This window comes from Trachemys scripta, chromosome 13 (genome assembly GCF_013100865.1).
Source record: "Trachemys scripta elegans isolate TJP31775 chromosome 13, CAS_Tse_1.0, whole genome shotgun sequence".
NCBI classification, from domain to species: domain Eukaryota; kingdom Metazoa; phylum Chordata; order Testudines; family Emydidae; genus Trachemys; species Trachemys scripta.
The window spans coordinates 17,630,385-17,652,711 of record NC_048310.1 but is presented as its reverse complement, the minus strand read 5'-3'; the positions used below and the strand labels follow the sequence as shown (position 1 = coordinate 17,652,711).

Here is a 22,327-nt window from a genome sequence, read left to right as displayed (position 1 = left end):
AGAGAGAGAGTGAAGCTTAACGGTTACCTAAAAATAAGATTACCATGCAAATAAATGCCAAATATACTATGGTGTGGGCATGATAAACACAGAAGTTTAACTTAAACTATAAAAAGATTCTTTAAAGAGTCACTTGGTTTGAAATAAGCTCCAGAATGAATTATGTATCTTTCTGTGATGATATAGATGTTCAGTTAGTTGAATCGGGCATATACGAATTCAGAAACATCAGATATCTGTAAAGATTTTAAACAATTCCTCTTTTCTTTGTTAATAATAGAGTGAAGGTCAGAGGAAAAAGTACCTTAGACAAAAGAACCCCATCTCTTTGCTCACCTTGGACCAATTCTGAGCTAAAGGTCCTTTCTGGTATCTCGAATGTCCCAGACTTATACTTTCTTGAGTGTCTCTACCAGACCTGGAACCAGCAGGATGATTTTATGGGACATTATATAAAGATTTGTTTTTGAAAGGTCAGTTGAAGTTTATTTCTGTGCTGGCTGTCCCCTACAGCTTGACTAATGGGAGCATTCAGCACATAGTTCAGTGGTTCTCACTTTTTTAGGTTTAGTTTTCAGGTCACGAGGAGAGGTTGATAAAAGGAAATAGAAGAAAGCCAGAAGAAAGGAAGAGAAAACAAACACTGAAAACAACAGGAAAGAAAGATACAATAGGGGTCAAATCCCAGTGAAATCAGTGGGAATTCTGCCATTGAGCACAATGGGATCAGATCAGGCCCTTAGATATACAATGGAAGGAAAGAAAGAAAGGACCGAGATTAGAAGAGTGAAGAAACCAAATAAGTAACAGTGCTGAAATTTGATGCTAAAATGTATGCTTTAATGTAGGTAGATATTCGACTTTGGGGGGAGATGTCTCAGACACTCTGACTGTTTAGGAAAAAGTTTTATGGAAATTGAGCATGAAATCCTGGCTTCATTGAAGTCAACAGCAAAACTACAGTATGACTTCATTGGGATCAGAATCTCGTCCTGGTAGTGTATGGTTTGTACCGTTGGAGAACCTGGGTTAAGTGTGACTCAGTAAGGAAAGAATTCAGTGGGTTGAGAGTACCATTGTGTGTTTGTGCAAGGATGATAATCAGTAATGTGTGTTTTGTATATTTTATATCAATTTTATTTACGTGATGGGAAAATATATAAGAGAGGTTTGCCCCTGGGGATTTGAGGATTTTTTTTCAGTTATTTAGTAGAAAATTCCATATAGAAAAGCTAGGTTTTAGTGCACACACTTAAAATCTTTCAGATTGCAGATCTGCTATATGTCTGCTATAGCCACAAACATTTAGTTTTTAGAAAAAACTCAGAGAGGTTGGATTTATGGAAACAAATTTGATCTATGATATTTAATAGGACTGAGCCTGAAATCTCTGAATCCACTTTCATTCTTGATACCTGAACTAGGGTTACCATATTTAACAAATAAAAAAAAGAGGACCCTCCACGGGGCCCTGGTCCTGCCCATTTCCCACCCCAGCCCCGCCCCAATCCCACCCTAACTCCGCCCCCTCCTCCCTCCCACTCCCAGCCACGCGAAAAGGGCTGCCCAAGCGCTACCGGCTTCACGGTTTGCCGAGCAGCCCCCAGACCCTGCGCCCCCGGCCGGCGCTTCCCCAGGACAGCTGGAGCCCGGGAGGGGAAGCGCCCAGCCAAGGGCGCAGGGTCTGGAGGCTGCCCGGCAAACCATGAAGCCGGTAGCGCTTGGGTTTCGGGCAGTCCCTATGCCTCCAGACCCTGCACCCCCGGCTGGGCACTGCCCAAAGCCTGTAGTGCTCGGCTCTTAAACAGAGCCGAAGAGTCAGGGGAGGAGCAGAGCCGCCACGGCCGGAGGCTCTGCTCCTCCCCTGACTCTTCAGCTCTGTTTAAGAGCCGAAGAGTCAGGGGAGGGGCAGAGCAGCCGCGGGAGGGGAAGTGCCCGGCCAGCATTTTCCCAGACATGTTCGGCTTTTTGGCAATTCCCCCCGGGCAGGGGTTTGATTGCCGAAAAGCCGGACATGTCCAGGAAAAACCGGACGTATGGTAACCCTACCTGAATAGGATTAGGCTGGAGTAGCACACGTTTAATTAACATAGACTTAATTCTCAAAGGCCCATAGCCTGCCCATGAGCCAACATGACCCAAAAGAGAGGGGAACAGATGAAGTCCTGCTGCAATGGGAAAGTTGTGAAGGGTGGTTGTGGAGGGGAGGGGGGCACAATCTCTGTACACCAGAGCTGTGATCTGAGGAGGATTCTTTTGTTGTGCAGCTAGTTTGTCCCATTCTGGGCCCTATGGAACTACCCTGGCTTATTCCCATTTACTTTGAACTGTGCAGAGGATTTGGCCTTCAGTACATACTAAGTATTGGTATTGTAAAAACCAATCATGGTCTACTATAGCCCTCTATGAAAATGTACCTATTCCACTATCCAGTTTGTAATTTCAATCATGTATTTTTCGTGTTAATTTCTCACTTCACTTAATTTTCATTGCTATTAACCAGTTTTCCCTATACCATGATTTAAAGCAGCCAGATTCTGGCTGCTTTTCTCATTGTCCTCTAGTCTCCCCCCTCCCAATTTGCTCCCTCTTTTTTTTTAATCTTTTGCTTTCCATTTCCCACCCCTCCTTCTTCTTGTTTGTTAATTCCCCTCCCTCTCTTGTTTTTGTTCCCTTGCCCTATGTTTTGGCCCACTTCTTACTGCGGTGGCTAGGCACTCCACTCAGCCCTCATTGTGGGGGAAGAGCTATGTGTGCCTCAGTGCTGTCCCCTTATTCTTGAGTGGTCCTGCCACAGTTGTGGGCCTGGACCCCCCTTAAGCCTAGTCCCAGGACAGTGTCCCCAGCTGACCCTCCTGGCCATGGTCCTGAACTCCCAATGCAGGGCTGTTGTTTCTAGGCCCTCTGTAGTTGTATTTACAAGTTAATTAATGTGTATGTACCTGATTTGCACAACTTGGGGTTGCCTGTATTTTTGCTTTGGGTGTTATGTTCCTTTGGCTCTGTTATCCCTTGTAAAGAAGAACAATAATGAATTTGTATTCAGCTGGGATTTGGAGCAAAAATTATTTCTCAATGCAAGAAACAAAAACAAATGTGGAGCTTTTACTCTTTCCTGGTGTTGATCTTTCTCTTTACTCCCAACTCCCATTTAAGCTGTTGGAGAATAAACAAAGTCTCCACTTCTAGGAACTATTTTATATTTATACCATATTGTTAATTGTCATTCTTCTGGTGGTGTAGTTGTTTTATTAGGCTGGATGGTAGGAGAGGATACGTATACGGAAATCTTCCTTTAAGTGTCATATAATTATTTTCTTTTCCTTTGTGATATTTATTCCTCTTTTGTTCAGTGTTTGCCCTATTATTTGTTTTGTTAAGTGCTTTGCATTTGTGTGTATGATTTATGCTGCTGTCTGCATTCTGTCCTCATATGTAAAGTATTCTCTGTTTCATCAAAATATTAGGTATTGCATAAATGTGTGGTATCATGTAGAAACAGTTATCTTCAAGGCAGGGATGGGATGATTACCTGGTTGTCCTTCTTAGATTTTGTCCTTTCTTGTATATAATTTTGATTTTGTATTGTACCATTTTTAAAGAATATATTTCCCCTTGTGAGGAGCATCTCTTGGGAGATGCTATGTACTCTCAGTTCTCACTAAACACACACAAAGTACTTAGCACATTGCAGGATTAGGCCCTTAATACCTATAAAAGTGATGGACTATTGTCACTTGATAATACTGGGGACAGTGTGGTCAGATGCTATGGATGATTATATTAAGCCACCTCTGTTTTGGTCAGAAGCACCTTTTTTTGTTTTAGTCAGAGGCGGCTCAGAGGTAGAGACTACTAACAGTCAAATTGTGCTGTGGGTTTGTGATGTCAAGGTGCGTATGCCAGGGACTAGGATGAAAACACCCAATATATTTCCACTTGTTCATTAACCCACTGACCCACCTTGTTGTTAATTTTGTATTTTTATATAATTGGCTAATTCATATTCATATAGTAAATATGAACTGGTTGTTATAATCTGGGCATTTAATTTAATTGTATTTATTTTTATAATGAAGTCTGGATTTTCAGAATTAGACAGGCACATACTTGGCACATACAAGAACCAAGATTGTGCACACATTTGTGTTAATTGCAATATGTGTGCATTATATTGTGTGCACATGAAATTCTGCAAATATTTTATTTTTCATTCATTTGCCAATCTATTTGATCTTTGATTTCCTGATGGTATCTGGTTACTTCTTGAGAAGCCTGTTATTTTTAGAGAATAGTTTTGTTACTTGATCTACTCGGCTTTTTTGCTCCAGATAATTTTACATAGTTTGTGGCATAAAAACCAGAGTACGTACTTTACCATATTTATTTTTCTGTCTTATGTTGCACTTCACTTACCCAATGTTAAGATTAACTTCATAATTTCATAGATGAAGTTACCTGTAGGGTATACATTTCTGACCTGTGTATACAATTCCTTTTTCTTTATTTTTACATTGTACCATCTCAGATGTTCATTAAAATCTGGGTTTAGATTTGGTGTATTTCAGCAGCCAGTAACAGATTTCCCCACAAATCAGAGCTACACTATGCTTTTGTTCATCATGTATATTTTTTATAGGTGAAATGTTGCATGGCATAATTTTGCTCAGTTTTAGAAGTAACTCTGAGGTTAAGGATGTGTGTTGCACTTTTTTCTACTATATATATATATTACCTTCAGAGTTTCTCATACTGCATTTGTGTACAGGTATTCTACATCAAATAAATTACACACACACACATACATAGATATTCCAACTCCCAATCTTTCTATAGGGGCTGCGAGCTTAAATCATTGTTATGTTCAGAATTTATAAGGTATTCTATTAAACTGTCCAAGACATTTTAAAATCATACTTACACTAATCAGTGTGCAAGCCAAGTACTTTATTCTGGTCACTTTTTTAAACAAGCTATCTTTAACATTCTGAGTGAGCCTCTGGAAATAGTTGTTGTATTTTTATAAACTAATAGCAGCTAGACAGAATATCCGGGTAAATAATTTGTTCAAGAAATGCTAACCTATTTTGCCTTTGAATTTACTCTCATGGACCATTGTGATTTTCTTGAATGCATTCACTAACTGATTTTATGTGATCAATATTTTTTTAAACTTTTTCATCATGAATCATTTATGCATATTAGAAATTCTCTTTCCCTGAGCATTTTGCTAGTAAAACTTCATTAATTAAATATTTGCAGATACTAAACACAAAAGAGGTGCAACTATGGCAGAAGCATTTCTTTTAAAAATGCAAATTAATATTTTGTATAATTTATTTTTATTTATTTACTTATTCATTTCTACTCTAAATATTCCAATATTTTGACCAGATTAATTTTAAATATAGTAAGAAACTGGTTAGCACTGTTTCATTTGGGAGACTTGGTCACAGATTGGTATCCATCACTAACAGGACATTTTTTTTCTATTTACTCTATATTTTCCCTTTCTTAATTTAATCCTTACCCCCTTTTATTGTCATAAATATTTTTCTCTGTCTGTCTTATAAACCATCAGACATTTACATACTCATATTTTGTTAATTGCCAAGCTGTAGGTATCATCTCTTAGCAAAGCTATAAGTACCTAGCTTTCAAAATCCTTCTGTGGAAGTCAGTGCGTATAGCGCCTTGATCACAGTTGTTGCTCTCCTTTGAAATCCTTCCAGTTCACCAATATTTTTCTCTTCTGTTAGTAAATGTGGTGTATGATAGGCATTTTCCTTGTAGCAAAAGATAGATAGGGTGCATGAATGGATAGATACAGTAAGGAGAAGAGGGACTCACAGAATGGAGCAAAGGAGTTTTTTTTTAAAGACTCATATTTTGCATGCTAGTTGGTTGTATTGGTTTATTCATTTCTAGAAAACATACCAAAGCTGTGAATATTTATTTAGTTCTGCTCCTAATAGTGTTTCTAATAGGGAATTATTTTGGTACAATGAAAGACATTTGTAAATGAAGCAGATAAACCCTTTGGCAGACAAGGAGTGTTTTGTTCAACACAAGAATTCTATTGTCCACTGCTTTAGTTGTCAAGTGCCTAGGGAACCCAGGATTTATGATGATGTTACAATGGCCCTTTCAGTGCAAAGTCTAAGAAGCTGTGAGATTCCGTTCCTCTGCTTTTCAGACTCTCTAATCTTTTTATCATGCAAGGACAATGCAGGATTCAGCTGCTTCTTGGGCCACAGGACTGCCCATTTAACATCAGGCATTGTGAAGGTAATTACCATAGTGACAATGGATTTTTGCATCTAACCAGCAACACTTTCAAAATTTCTAGGGTTGTCACTTTGTATAACCCAAATGTTAAGTCATGGCTTACTTTACAAAAAATAAAATAATCTTGTTAGGAGTTTTATTTAAGGTGCCACTATGTCAAATCCATTTGAAGCACAAGAACTGTTTATTGGTTGTTTATTGGAGTTTTCTTGTAATTAGAATTGGACTTTGAACACAATATTCTGTAAATACAGCAGATTTTTTTTCAATGCATTAATGGGACTTTTTCTTGACTTATTTGCGGTTGTTGTTTTTGTTTTTTTGTTTGAGGTTTTTCCTATAAACTGCAGATCTTGAATATTCAATGTAGCAAAAATGTTTACAATGGAAAAAAATAACAAATACAAATATATCAGGAAATATAGGTAATGCCTGTTGCATACATATAAAGATTACGAAGATAAGCTATGCTCTGTGCTTTTTATACTGATGTACTAGATGGGAACTCTACAGTTGCTTTCCATCATGTTTGTCATGAAAAACATTGATCACAGCGTTTCTCATTTCTTCCCTGAGGTGAAAATGCAGATTTATTTGCTATTTGCTACGCAGAATGATGGGTATTAGTAAGAAATATTGATTTGAAACCCATGTACCCTGCATAAAAGCTGTGTTACTGGTAATGGAGCTCTTGTTTGACAGTTAAACTATCGTGTATATAGGAGGGTCCATTGTCTTCCGTTTATGTACATAAGGAAATTTCACTGTACAGTGGCTAGATCTGGGAACTGGGAATAAGAATAAGGGTTTTGAATCCCAACTCTATTCACCCCACATAAAGTTAAAACTAGGTTTTAAGAATTGATGACATGCAGGTGTGTAACTGTGTGCCGAGATTGAAACACATGCACATCTAACTCCATGGATTCAGATCTTCCAAAAAGCAGGATAGCCTTACCTGGGCGCTACTTTGGTCCTGTAAAGACAGCCGTGTACATTTTGAGCCATATAAGCAAATTATCAAAATGGCATAATTTAGTCCCTTTCCAATGTTATTCCTTTTCTGTGCTTCATTTTTATGTAATTTCAAACACTAATGCAAAGACAAGTTTATTTGTAAAAAAAAAAAAAAAAAACACGTATTTAAAGAGTGTGATATGTACTTCTCAGTAAACAACATCCACAGCTTGTCTACATAATGTATTTTCATGAATCATGCTTTTAGCATATTAGTTATTGAATGATTGCTCACTATATATCATCATCCATAGCTTACATTTGTTTTCTATCATATAATTATTTAGAGCTTTAGTGAATATTTTACAATAATTAATTAATTTAACTTATTCTGTTTGCAAAATATCCATGAGCAGATTGGGGTTTCCTAGGACTTAGTCATAATTTGAATTTCGTTGGTGAACATGTTTTCCAATTTTTTAAATCTATAGATTGATCATAAATATCTGAAACTGTAAGTTGAGTTGATTACCAAAGTTGTGATTGGCCAGATGAGTTGCATGTTTTCATTTCTGTTCTCTGATGGGATTGGTGAGAAGCATTTCTGGTGTGAATATTTATTCAAGTCAAAATTTGTTATCCATGAACACGTGCATGAAACTTAAATTAGCTCTCAGTCTGTGAACATTTTTTTGCCAGTAAAATTTGATTGCTCTACTGCGGTCGGAAAGCACACACAAAAGGAGAAAGCGAACATAGCTGAAGCAAATTTATTTTAAAATCCAAATGAATATTCATAGTGTTTTTGCGTTATTTACCGAGCTCTGATATTTAGAAACATGTTTGTAATCATATCAACACACATTATAGAGTATTTTGTAATAATTTCCCTAAAAGTTTTCATTTAATTTTTGGGTACTTGGATAATGAAGATAGAATGCAATTTAGTCTGATTTCCTAGGAGTGTTCATTGGTAGCAGCCCAAGGGGCTGTTAAAGTATCTGGTGGGCATCAGAAGCATGAGCCTCAATATAGTCTCCTATCACCACCTAGCCATGAATCCAAATAGCTATGTTTTTTTATCCATTGGTAGCTCTATATGGCAACATATCTTTTGAATAGTACAGCATACTTAGGGCCTGATCCTATGAGCTGCTGACCATTCAGAGTTAAGGGCTCTCTGCATCTCCAGGAAAGTGTTCAACTCCTTGCAGAGCTGGGCCCTTGGCAGACTTGCATGGGCTCCTTTAATAATCACAAGGAATCCCCATGTAAATGCACTACATTTGAAATACTCATTCAAGTACAATATTGGCAAAACTCTTACTGGTTGCGAATACAGTCTGGCTACTCTGTGGATGGAATACAATTGCCCAGAACCTGGGATGTGGTGTGCCTGGTCTTTGCTGCATATTCTGGACTTATAGCCAGAATAGTGAGGCACAAAGACTTACTTCATTATAGAGGGACCCTGCTGCCTTCCCCCTCATCTGCTTCCATACTGCTGGCACATAAGGCTAAACTCCATGGATCCCTGACTGCCCTATCACCACCGTGGGCCATTAGCAGCTAGTGTAATTTAGATAAACGTTTAGGCTTCTTTGAGGTATGTCAGGAGACTGGCCCAGCATTTAGCCAGCCAGGTCTGGAGAGCACAGAGGCCATCTTCCTCAGCAGTGCAAAAATGCTAGGGTAAAATGCAGCCCCTGAGCCAATGTATTCATTTCACCACAAATATAAATATTCACAGGAAAAAACAGCAGGTGAGCAATTCATTTCATTTAGTTTTAATGCTGAGTCCTCTACACAAAATATTTCAGCTGCTTTACAAAAAAGAGAAACCTCTATGAATGGATCACAATTATATTACACTTATTTTATTATTTAAATGTTTAGCAAACTGAAGTCTGTAAAGACAAGGAAAGAAAAGGTTTGAACCATAGAAGCAGAAAATTGTATTCTTGTAGAAATGGGAACCTGGTTTTCTTCTGAGTAATTCAGTTTGTTGGGGACACACAGGGTCATTCTACTCCCCGCATTATATCTATGCTATCCCATTGATTACAGTCAGCTTGCACTGGTATTATCTCACACTGAAATACTTAATAATTATTATCAACTGCATAACAGAAGCTCTGAGAATAGAAGATGCAGCACCCTTTGATCATCTCTTAGTAATAGTCACTAGGTAATAGATTAATAATCATGTGCTCATTCTCTGTAATGTGGGTATTTTATCTAACTCCTGTTTAAGGCCCTAGCGTAATAGGAACATGATGATGATGATGCAACCAACCTGTCTGTGTGGTTGGACATTGATACGTGTGTGGAGTCTAGGGCCGGTGCTTCCAGTTAGGTGACCTAGGCGGTTGCCTAGGGAACCAGGATTTGGGGGGCTGCATTTTGCCGCCCTCAGCGGCAATTTGGCAGCGGGGGATCCTTCCGCACTCTGGGTCTTCGGCAGCAATTCTGCGGCGGGTCCTTCACTCGCTCCCGGACCTGCCGCCGAAGTGCCCCGAAGACCAGGAGCGCAGAAGGACTCCTCCACCGCAGAATTGCTGACGACGACTGGGAGCGCGGAAGGACCCCCCGTCTAGGGCACCAAAAACCCTGGCGCCGCTCCTGGTGGAGTCCCACTGACTTCAGTGGGATTCTGCATGAGTGTAAGGAAGCCCTGGTTGGATCCCTTTGAAAGATGGAGCCCTACTTTAGTACTAGTTTAATATTTAATAATTGTAAAGTGCTGTCATGAGGCTTTGATCATTTTAATGTGGATTTTACTGAAAGAGGTAAGCAAGATATTTAAAAACATTCAAAACAGGTTTAGAATTGTATGGTATTTTATTGAAAACTTGAGGAAGGTACCTCTGCTATTCTCTCCTGCTCCGGGCAGATGGTAAGTAGCATACTGCAGATATCAGTTAATATGTGTATACACACAGCCATAAATATCCAGAATACTGCTGAATCAGACTATAGGTGCTTGCTGGATAAAAAGGCAGCATTCATATTCTGTTGAGGGCAGATTCTATTGAGGGATGTTGAGATTTCTTGGACGAGTAGCTCTCCATTGTAAACTAATGTAGTCATCCTCCGTCATCTTGGTTAGTTTAATCATGTAATGTGAAAGATATGGGGTCTAATCTGAGAAATTTTCCAGAGTGCATACAAATTAAGCATCATAACAATGACTGCATTTAATATTAAATTGTGTCTACTTCAACATAAACACCACAATGCAAGAAAGTTCCAGCTGGCTGCTCGAAAGGTGACCTACAGATATATTTTCAGGAACACAAATCCCAATTTTAATTCTGTTTATTGTAACCAGCTTAATGGGCCCAAAAGTCCAGTCCAATTGTGCATTGGACTTTAGAATGAATGGGTGAAACCTCTGAGTATAGAGACAGACACCATAAGCTGTGCTCACTGAGTTCGGGAGGTGCATTTTAACTCTCCAAGGAGTAGAAGAAATGTTAGGAAAAAACTGTGTGTGATGAGTGCCCTTAGGAGAAGGCTGATGTATCTCCTTCCAAGAGGAAAAAAAAAAAGGCGAACATTGTGGAATCCTTCAATTATTCAGCTAAAAAGCCTGAGGAGCTCTTTTAGGTGCCTGAGACTGTTTGTGTCTGTTGTGAATAAATTTTATAGCACCTTTAGAATGGCTTAGGTCTGTAAACACCTGTTTTGGCTTTGTTTTTTAATTCCCAGCTACTTTTATTGCCCCTATTTAGTTTTTAAGTGTTAGAACAGGAATACTTGTGCCTTCCTTCACCTTGAGATTATTGTTCCTTATAAATGTAAACTGTAAAGTGGGAAGGGAAGTAGCTGAAAATAACTGGTTTTAAATACCAGGCTATACTTCCATCTACGTGTGTGTGTGTGTGTGTGTGTGTGTGTGTGTATAGGCTTGGGAGAATTAATTTTTATTGGTAAATGTTGGTAAATGTCAATTTCAAAGTACACACACATAAACCAGCGAAAAAAGTATTTCCTTCAATAATAATCAGAATATAAAGATAGACAAAGAAGGAAGAATGCAGCTTAAGAACTTACTTTCATTTAAGGATATTTACTTTATATATTTTGACATGCGATGTTCATAATTTGTGTTTTAAGTTATAAAACTTTTTGAATCTCAATGTCTGCTGTCATTACATAATTAAGGTCTGACCTTCCCATAGTTTCCCACAACTGTGAAAATTTAAATAAATAAATAAATGTTTAAAATAAACATCAAAATATTCTGTCAAATTTATTTTAAAAAAGTGGAATTCTGCCCAGCCTAAGTATATAACAGCATCAAGAAGACAACCTGTAGGCTTGGAAATTTAGTAGAAACAAAATACACATTTTGCAATGTACACATTATAAAATAATATGGTTTATAGGCCTGAAAATAAAGTTAATTTTCTTGTTGTATGAAGGAACCTCCCATGACCACTGACCCAAGGAAAGATGTGCTCCATAAACCTGCAAAACAGGAGAGCCACTCCCTGCCAATTTTCATATTCCCAATATAACTGTAACTCTTATCATGAGTATATAGTTCCACTACTCTAGAGGCAGTTTCCTCTTTTCCTTATTCTGTCATGATACTAAGCTATCTGATTTGTAATATGTCTTAGAGCACGTAGAAATGCTGGAAGCACATCTTGTTTGGCTGATGATACCTGACATGTGACTGTAGCTGGGTTGTTGTTTATTTCTCCCCTACAAGTGTCTCTTGCTCTGGATAATGTTCCCAGAGCATATTTTATTTCATGAGATTCTATTTGTCTAGGAGGTAGAGAGAAAGATGTGAAGGGATATTGACATGGCCTCCAGCACTTTAATTATGGGAACAGTCTTCCAATAATAGGTCTATATGAGTAAAAGTTACTTGTAAATTCTATCCCGGCCTATAGATATTTTTCTGTCTCCAAAATCCCATTGGGTTGTTGGGGTAACTTAAAAGTTAGCGTTTTTTGTTTGCTTGTTTGTTTTCCCTGCTATTGTGACTGTAATGTTGCTTTTGATTTCAAATGAACTTTTCATTCTTTACAGCAAGAGCTGAAATATCGGATAAGTGGCAACACAAAATTTAAATCTGCATTGTCAACACGGACTCATTAAGTGGCCATTCAAATGGGTGGAATATGTTACATAAATTGGCAACAAGTTTCCAGTGGGTAAAGGTGAGTAAGATGTCTGACTTCATGAGCTTATAATTGACAATTTAGGTATATGTTGCTCTCTTTTTGTTGCTCTATATGACATGCCATATATACACTGTGGCATGTCAACGATTAGTAACCTCTTGTTTAAGCCAATTTGTTGCCAGATTTTCTCAGAGTTTTCATAGGGTGGGTCCACTGGTCTTCAGTGCCACTCAGAGAGCTGGTGCCTTAGGACATTGAGCATCTTGCTGTGACTATCCTGTAACACACTGTTTGACAAGCTGCACTATTCAGATCATGCTCATTTACATTTATAACATCATAGCTCTTATTAAGGACACACAAAAAGGAATTTAGCATGAAGGGGTTGGAGTGATGGTAAGCTGTAGTCAAGAATTTTCCAAAACAATTAGAGTAACCATATTACATTAATCCAAAAATGGGCTCTGTGTTGCTGTTTTTCTAAGTCTGCATGGATGAGCAACTTTTGTATTTATTTTTCACCTGTACCATTTCATGTAATGTCACTAATCTTGAAACAGCCATTCATACTTGTGCTGCAAAAGGTTTTGTTGTTCACTGTGAGGCTTAACTGAAAAATGCTGCTGAAAATGTGGAGACGGTGATAGGGGTAAACCTCAGACTCCAAACAATGGTTCTATTATTCTTCCTCCATAATTTTATTATCAGCCTTTAACCTCTCACATTCTGTGCTTTTCTGATTTACCAATGAAACAAGGGATTCCTCAGAGGTGAGAATTCTTAGACAGAAATATCCACTATCTTCTGTAATGGATCAATTATCAAATCTGTAATAAATAATAGATAAGTAGTGTCATTTATAGCAGCATCAGATGTAAGATCGCTTTTGAATTGCGATGTTTATAAAAAGTCTACAAGACTGTGACATTAAAGCTCTGAAGCTATCTGATTCATTTACATCTTTTTATATTCAGTACACTAAAGTCCGGCTTGACAGATGCTTCATTTCTGTGGAAATGTCCTTGAATGATGATGATCTCATTTCTGGCAGCCAAATGGGCAAAACACTACAACATCCTTATGAACAGCTACATGGATGTGCCTGTCCAACATTCGCTGAGTCGTTAAGGTGTAGACTGCAGCAATTAGTATCCAGTTGCAATAGAATGGTTTCAACCGTTAAACTGACACCACTCCACTTAATTTCTTTAGGAAATCTATAGGCCTCTTCACATTCAAACTAAGAAGAAGCTGTTCCATATATTTGTGTCTAGCAGTGCTTCTTATTTTGTTATTTATTAAAACTCAATGGCCAAATGTTGCCATCCAGATTCAGTCCTTGGTCAGGCAAAATTCCCAGTAAAGTTAGAGTTTAGCCTGAGTAAGGGCCGCATGATTTGCATGCATGCAAAAACAACACCACCAAATAAACAACCCACCCCCACACCTTGTCTTAATTACAGACCCGAATCTGCTCCATCAGTGGGAGTTAGGCCACTGATTTAATGGGAAGGCAGATTGGGCTCTCTATGCACATTTACGCCAGTAGCTGAACTTTAGTGTTCACATCACTAAGGTTCTGAATAAAGCCTAATCTGCTTTCTTTTCAATTTGGCACCCCTTCTCATTTCTGGCTTCTTAGACGAGTCTAGGCCTACTCCTGCTCTTTTCATTCTTGGCTCAGAGCTACACTCACAAGCAGATTGTATTTTAATGACAATCTTGGATGGGGACAAAACGCCAACTACATGTGCTTAGGAAAAGTAAAGAAGAAACTTAAAACTGCGAATGTGGGGCCCAAATCTAAATTAACTCAAATTAAGCAATATCTTACACTGAAAGCTGCCCCATTGGTTTTGCTAAGTGCTTTTCCATTTCAGAGTTAGGGGAAGTTAGAGATGTAATCATTTCTGTAAGACTTCCTGCACAGTGATTTTAGGATGTCCACTGTAAGGTATTTGCATTGTCTCTCTGTAAAGGGAGCTGCAAAGAGAATGAACAAACACAGCTTTTGTTGATTGTCATGTAAACCTGTGTGTCCAGATAGTTCTTAAATTCTCTGTTTCATTTTGGAGGATTTTTTTCTTAAATAATTTCGCTCCTGCTGTGTCTATTCACAAATGCACATTTTCTGTTTCAGTATCTAAATCGTCAAGAGTAATCAAGGTAAAATATGCATGTACAATTATGATCATTGAAACAAAGCAGCAAACTGGAGCTGTAATCAGTGTATTCCCAGACCTGGCCTACTCTGCCTGAGGACTGGCTTTCCTCTTCTGCTCTGCAAATCAGCTAGGGTGACCACCTTTTAAAAATGCAAAATCAGGACATATGCAGGAGGCCCTGCTCCCTGCTCCTCCTCTTCCCCCTGAGGCCCAGCCCCTAGGCAGACCAGAAGCCAAAGCCAGGCAGTGGTAAGAGCTGCCCAGGGCTCAGCATATTCCAAAAACCATACAAAAATGAACTAATTAATCTTCACAACTCTATTGTGAGGTAAGGAGTCTCATTATGTTTATGTCATCATTTTATATACTACGGAATCCCACTTATCCAATCTAATTGGGACCGGGGACAGATTGGATAAACAAAAATTCAGATAGTCCAGAGAATGGGACTGCAGCGCTGTCTAGTGGCCACAGGCGAGATCACCTGCTTTTGGACCTGTGTATATTGGTTGTTCGGTTAAGACACAGAGCCAGATAATGGAGGGTCAGATAAATGGGATTCTACTGTATGTCTATATCTTGTACCAAATTATCTGATTTCTTAGGGCAGTTTTGTGTCAGTCTTCCATCAGAAAGCTGCCCTAAAGCCATCATACATGGCACTGGAGTATTTTTCTAGTATAGTGGACTCCTCTGCACGCATTGAGAAACTGTAGCGTCTTCTGTGCCACATTCATTATGGCTAGGCACGTATCTTGTGGTTATGTAAATCTGTGTGTAATTTAGATGCCTCTTCCAGAGTCCTGACTCGTTGCCATTGGTGTTGCTAAGTTTGGGTCTATTGTCTATAGCAGGGGTTGGCAACGTTTGGCACGCGGCTCGCCAGGGTAAGCACCCTGGCAGGCTGGGCCAGTTTATTTACCTGCTGACACAATAGGTTTGGCTGATCGCGGCCCCCACTCACCGCAGTTCGCTGTCCCGGGCCAATGGAGGTGGCGGGAAGCAGTGTGGGCAAGGGACGTGCTGGCCGCGGCTTCCCGCCTCCCCCATTGGCCCAAGACGGTGAACTGCGGCGAGTGGGGGCCGCGATCAGCGAAACCTACCACATCAGTAGGTAAATAAACTATCCCGACCCGCTAGGGTGCTTACCCTGGCGAGCCGCGTGCCAAACGTTGCCGACCCCTGGTATATAGATTTTCCCGTTCATTTTTGCATGTCATTAATTGGAATTATGCACTCACATTTCAAGGGGAGAAAGCAGTGGACACACTTGAAATGTTCCTTTCCTTTTGAAGGGAAGATTAAATTAGTTTGAGAATCATTTCCTGAAATTAAAGGCCCTAACCTGAGCTCGCTGAATTCACTGGGATTCTTTCATGCCCCAAATGAAGAATATTGGTAAAACCAATAGTATCTCTCAAACTGATAGAAAAAAATTCAGTACCCCCACTATATTTATGAATTCACTGTTATAATATAAAGCAGGCAGGTCATAATACATCTTTTTAGTGCTCATATGTATTGTAAACCGTAGACTGTGACAGAGGGTCCCAAACATATGATCTTGTCAAGAAATAGTTTCACATCTTTTTTGTACAAATGCCACGTGGTAAAAAGGCCAGATTTCAGATATTTAAAATGTTCATCCTCTCATAAGTGTTAGCAAATTTGAATGTAGACTAATATATTCATACATAATGCACTGTGCCTCTCACAATCTGCTTCACATTATACACACAAAAACCCCATGTTTACCCTTCTGTTTTTTAATGTAACAGTAATTTACATAGTTTTCATAAACCTTTGTTTATGAATTCTCATCAGTCAGTTAAAACAGCCTTTCCACAGTCATAGACTCATAGACTCATAGACTTTAAGGTCAGAAGGGACCATTATGATCATCTAGTCTGACTTCCCGCATGATGCGGGCCACAAAGCCGTCCCAACCCCTTTCCCTTGACTCTGCTGTTGAAGTCCCCAAATCCTGTGGTTTAGAGACTTCAAGTAGCAGAGAATCCTCCAGCTAGCAACCCCCGCCCCATGCTGCGGAGGAAGGCGAAAAACCTCCAGGGCCTCTGCCAATCTACCCTGGAGGAAAATTCCTTCCCGACCCCAAATATGGCGATCAGTAGAACCCCGAGCATGTAGGCAAGATTCTCCAGCCAGACCCTCATAGAATATTGATACTATTTAGCAGCGATGGCACGCTGTTCATTTGACTAGAATCATGTTATCCCATTAAACCATTCCCTCCATAAACTTATCTAGCTTAATCGTAAAACCAGACAGGTCACATTAAGGGAGTCTAGTTCAATATTCTGGGCTGCCATGTTTGGAGTATTTAAGTAAGAGTCTACAGAACCCTGTAACACAAAGGCAAAAACATGTCCATTAATATGTGTCCAGCACATATTCACACTGTCCAAATGTAGTCTTCTATATTCAGTATATAAAGAAAATCTCAATTACATAAATAAACACTTGTCATTTAGGCAGAATTAGGTGATTTCAGTTGTATATTAAGGGTATGATTCAACAAAACATTGCAGGACATTAGTAACGTAAGTCATGCAAATAGTCCAGTTGACTTCATTGGAACTGCTCACATGCTTCTTAGCATATGCGCAACATGCCTCAGGTGGCACATGATCAGCATTCATCACCAAATTTCATCCGCTGGTCTTGGTATTGACTGGGAGTGTGATATGAATGCTGATCCTAACACTCCCCCCATTCCCCTGTTCAACACATATGTAAATTGGCCAGTTTTTCAAAAGCATGAATTAGTTTATGCTAATTCCAATGTGCATGCATAGTTTGACAAGTTGGGGTCTAAATGTGTAAACACTGACATCAGGCATTGCTTGGGCTAAAGTAACGTCTTTGGAAATACAGCTAAAAGGGATGTGGGACAATTTATTTATCTTGTTCGAAACATTATGAAAGAAAATATCAGTAGCATATTTTTTCTATGTGTAGCAAAACCATGAAAAACATGGTGAGAAGAAAATATGTTCACATTACACTGTTTCTCACAAATCATGTTAACTCCTGGTAGAGCTGGGTGAGATTTTTCTGTGAATGTTTTTTTTTTTTTTTGATGGAAAATGTTATTTCTGTTAAATTGATATTTTCCATAGTGAAATGTTGATTTCCCCCCACATTTTTAGATTTTCTGTTGAAAAAATTAAATCAAAATATTTAATTTCAGGTCACGTTGACCAGAAACTAAACATTTTGTTTCAAGTCATTTCAAAACTGATCTCTACATCTGCCTGAGCAGCTGCAGTGCCTTCTGTGAGTTATAGTGTTGCATGTGTCATGTTCCCAGTCTCTTCTGGGCTGGGATCCCTGATTGGACATCATCTCCCATTATGCACTGCAAGCATAGGACTACCATGATGCATTGCGGTGGCTGAGTCAAAGAGGGAACCCACAATGCTTCATAGGAAATGAAGTCCAGGTAAGGAGCCTGACCCCTCAAGAAGGATGGGGACATGGGGCAACTAAACTATACTGCCCATCAGGCTGCACAGCAGCATATCCAAGTCAAAATATTTGTTTTTCAGACAGAAAAAAAACAAAACTCTTTTTGGGGCATTTATTTTATTTTTGACAAAAAAATCAAAATGTGTACTGAAAGCAAACACTTTTTATAAAAAAAACCCCAAACCTTGTTTAATCAAAAATCAAATTTTCTGTCAAAAATGTTTCTATGGAAAATTTTCAACCAAGCCTACTTATTTCATTACATAGCTTATTAGAAAAAGCTAGCTTCAGTCTTTACTATTGGCAAACTAATGTCTCCATAATGGTCCCTTTCAGATTTCCACAATGGATAGTTTCAAGAAATAAATGATGTCATTATATAGTGAAACACATGCATGATATACTGATACTATTAATATTACCCAAGACTAGATAATAAAGAAATACTGCTCCAAGCCATCCCTGAACTAGAAAAATATGATCAAAGAAAAATGAAATGAAAGCTATGTATCTTGCACCATGTCCTAAAGGGAGGAAGTCATGTGATCTAAGAGACTGCTAGAAGTGATTTCTAAAGCATAGAGTAGCCCCTCCTTATCACCAAGATTGCACTTAGTCCCCAAAAGCTCAGTCCCAGGGACTCTCAGCAGAAATATGTCCCATCCAATCATAACTGCTCATAGGGCATAGAGATGGATGATTTCTCAGAGTCTGCCATATCCTCAGCCATTTAGGGCTTCATAGATAATAAACAATACCTTGAATTGCTCCTAGAAGCTAATTTGCTGCCTCAAGCATGGAGCTTTGCTGCATATTAGAAAGAACACTACACACTGTACAGCATGTACATTTAATTCACTTGAGACATTTACCAAGACCAATTATTGCATTGTTAGTTATAGTTTAAAGAACAACTTCTTTAAAATATATTCAGGAATCTTTCAGAAATACACACTAATAGAACTTACAAATCTAGTGATTTTTGCAGTTTTACTAATTTGTAAATCACTCAGATCAGGGATTGGTAAAATCTAATAGAATGCATTTCTGAAATAGGATTTTCCCAGTTGATTCTTGACAACCTGCATTTGCAACCATTCAGCTATTTTATTTTGAAACGGCTTTTCAATTATATTCTAGTGCTGTAGGGAAAAGGTTTTTGACAAAGGCACGACATAAACCATTTATACTGCAACTCCATCATAGTTCCCATAGCTAAACTAGACTGGACAGTTCATTAAAAAGAAAAATTAATAGCACAAGGGTTGCAGGGAAACAATAACAGATGATGACTGGCCTGTGGCAGCCCACTGAATGCATGTAGTGGGATAAAAATGATTCCCCTGGCTCATAAATGGAGGTTTGTTCCAAGGTTTTAGGCAAAGCCTGTCTGTCTAGTCCTTTGCAAGAAAAAGCTGTATGTCTGAGATACCTGAAAGGTCCATAAAAGTAGTATTTTGAAACTTCTCCAAAAGACTAGTATGTAGCTTTTACCATAATAGAAATTACATATTTCATTAAACTTTGAAAACACAATAATAAACATAATATATGTTGGAAGAGAATATATTAACCAAGAAGAGCTAAACTGTTAATTGGATGATCTCCTGCGAATACCCAGAGCAAGTGAGAAGGGAATAGGCACAGTCATGGCTCCATCCCCTCACTCATTGGCCAGTGCAGTAGAAACATATTGCAATAGGAATGTACGAGTGTTGTTACAGCAATGCTATGAACTCCATTTTCAAAGGAAATTTCACACAATATAGATTCTATGATACATTGACTGTCATTTTAGGTTAAGAGACATAATCTTCTACTGAAGACAGTTGGATTTTGGAAGGGCCCAAGAAATCGAGCCTCATTTGTGTTGAAAATGAAATATAGGAATATGTAATCTATAAAAGGTTGCTAAGTGAGATTAACAAATTATCCATGAGATGGTGTGTGCCTTCTGTGTGGGGCAGATGGCTGGTGGGCTCTGCCATGAGTATTGGCTGGAACCACTGCCACCCCCACCCTTACAAAGACAACGTAATTATCAGAAGAGATCATTTGTAACCCCACTCTCTGATACTGGAGACAAATGCTTTCTGGTGGAAAGCCATGTATTTCTGCTTCTCCTCTCTTGTGTCTGGTACCATGACGGCGCACAGGCTCCAACAAGAAGGATTACTCAGTCTGAGAGGCCTCCTAGCCAACCTGACTTGTTTGAATGGGATAAGATCAACCTTTACTATAATTATGCTTATTATCTATTAATTGTATAAGTTGTTTGGGGTTATAGTGAACCAAACATAGATATACTGCCAGCTTAAAAAAAAGTTAAAAAGTTACTCTTCTCTCTGAGTTTTGCCTACTATAGTTACAGATGTCACCTAAGATTACTAGAACTGAATTAACTTGGAAAAAATCACTATATTTGTCAGTTTGTTAATGTTGTGGAAATAATCTCATTTGGGGCAGACTGTTCTTTTGTTGGTTTCCACGTTCAGGGGTTAGATGCTAACTGCAAATCTTGCTACTTGTTTTATTTAAATTTTCACAGGGGCTACTGCTCCCTTCTCTCCTACCTAAAACCGCAGGAGAGAAACACACTATCCCAGGAAGCTGCCTTTCTTTTGATGAATCACAATGCACAAATTGTTCCAAGCATAGCACAACAGAGTCTTTGTTAGGCTCTATCACTGCATAGCCAATAGCCCAGCAGTTAGTGATGCTCTGCTGCATTCTTGCAGCATAAACAAAACAATACAGAATTCAAGGGGCCTGCAATGGACTTTACTTTAGCTGCTGAGTCCCTCTCTTATTCCATTATATCCCTTTAGCAAGTTATAGTTATTTAAAAGATGGACGGCTGTTTAAGAAATGTAGAAGAAATACAAAAATATTTTATTAGAGAAACTTATCAGTAGAGAATAGAACAATTAATATTTCTTTTAACACTGTATTAAAAAAAGTGTAGAAAATGCCTAATGCTGTTAGAATATCTTCATATGTGGCTCTTTGGTGGCCTGTTTCTTACTCAGGTTAAACTCTCATTTAAATGTTGAGGGGCTGCAGAACTGGGCCCTAAGAAAGATTCTTTACCGCAGAATTAGCATGTATCATTGTTATGAACCTGCAGTGTGGGTCATTTTACTAACAATTACTTCATTAAAATATTTCAATGTATTGCTTTGCGGGGAAATAAAGTCACTGAGGAGACAGACTCTGATAAACTTACTCATGAATAGAATTCTATGAGGAGTCCCATTGAAGACAGTGGGTTTCAGAATCTGGGTAAATGAGAAAACATCAAAAGCATAAATATAAGATATACTATTCCCTTTATTTGCATCCTTCACATTCACTTATTGCGTTCAGATACAGAATCTGCTTTCTCTAAAGTACATGAGATTGTGGACAGTCTACAGCAATGTCGTTTGTTCTGATGACATAGAATTACTATTGTATCTCTAAGATATAAAACTGTAAGCTGTGAAATTTTAACAAGATTTCATAATTTGCTGGTGGAAAAACAATTAATTTTTACACTGTTTAATTAAACTCTGCTTAATGGGTGGGCAAGTGAACACTTATTTGTGCATCCTCATTGTTCCAACATCATGCATTTGAGTCAATTTGTTTTACAGGATGAAAACAATATCTTGGTCTATATAGCTCTAGATAAAGAAGGTTGTATGAGGTGCATATACGTATGTGTATATTAAGTCTATCTAAAATATAGATAGTAGTGATGTTGCAGCCATGTTGGTCCCTGGCTATTAAAAAGATAAGATGGGTGAGGAAATCTTTTTATCTTTTTTTTTTGGGGGGGGGGGGGCACAACTTCTGGTGGTGAAAGAGACAAGCTTTTGAGCTTGCACAGAGCTCTTCTTCAGGTCTGGGAAAGGTACAAGGGTTTATAGCTAAATACAAGTTGGAACAGATAAGGAGTTAACACATGTTGCAAGAGACCAGTCCAGGTGAAGTGTGAAGTTATATAGCTGTATAAATCTGTATATTTTAGCTAGATAGGTGAGATAATATCTTTTATCTTGTAATGCAAGATACAGGCTTTTGAGCTACACAGAGCTCCTACCTGAAGAAGAAGTTATACCTTGTATATCTAATATATGCATATATAGTTTGGGAAATGTGAATGTATAAATATAAATGAATATCTTAGCTACATAGAAACTATGGGATAAAATTCTTGCTTGTTCTAAAATATAAATTTCTCCTCTTTGGGCTAATTCTGAGCTCACTTATCCATTTATAATTCAAGGTGAAAAACTTATCACC

General features: G+C 38.4%; 1 protein-coding gene across 1 annotated transcript in view; it reads left to right on the top strand.

The window, feature by feature from the left end:
• Window positions 1-22,327, top strand: part of CDH11 (cadherin 11) — a 97,931-nt gene that overhangs the window by 37,384 nt on the left and 38,220 nt on the right. The window contains exon 2 of the mRNA XM_034788204.1: window positions 12,292-12,422. The gene's annotated coding sequence lies outside the window, so the exon portion shown is untranslated. The remainder of the gene's footprint in view (window positions 1-12,291; window positions 12,423-22,327) is intronic.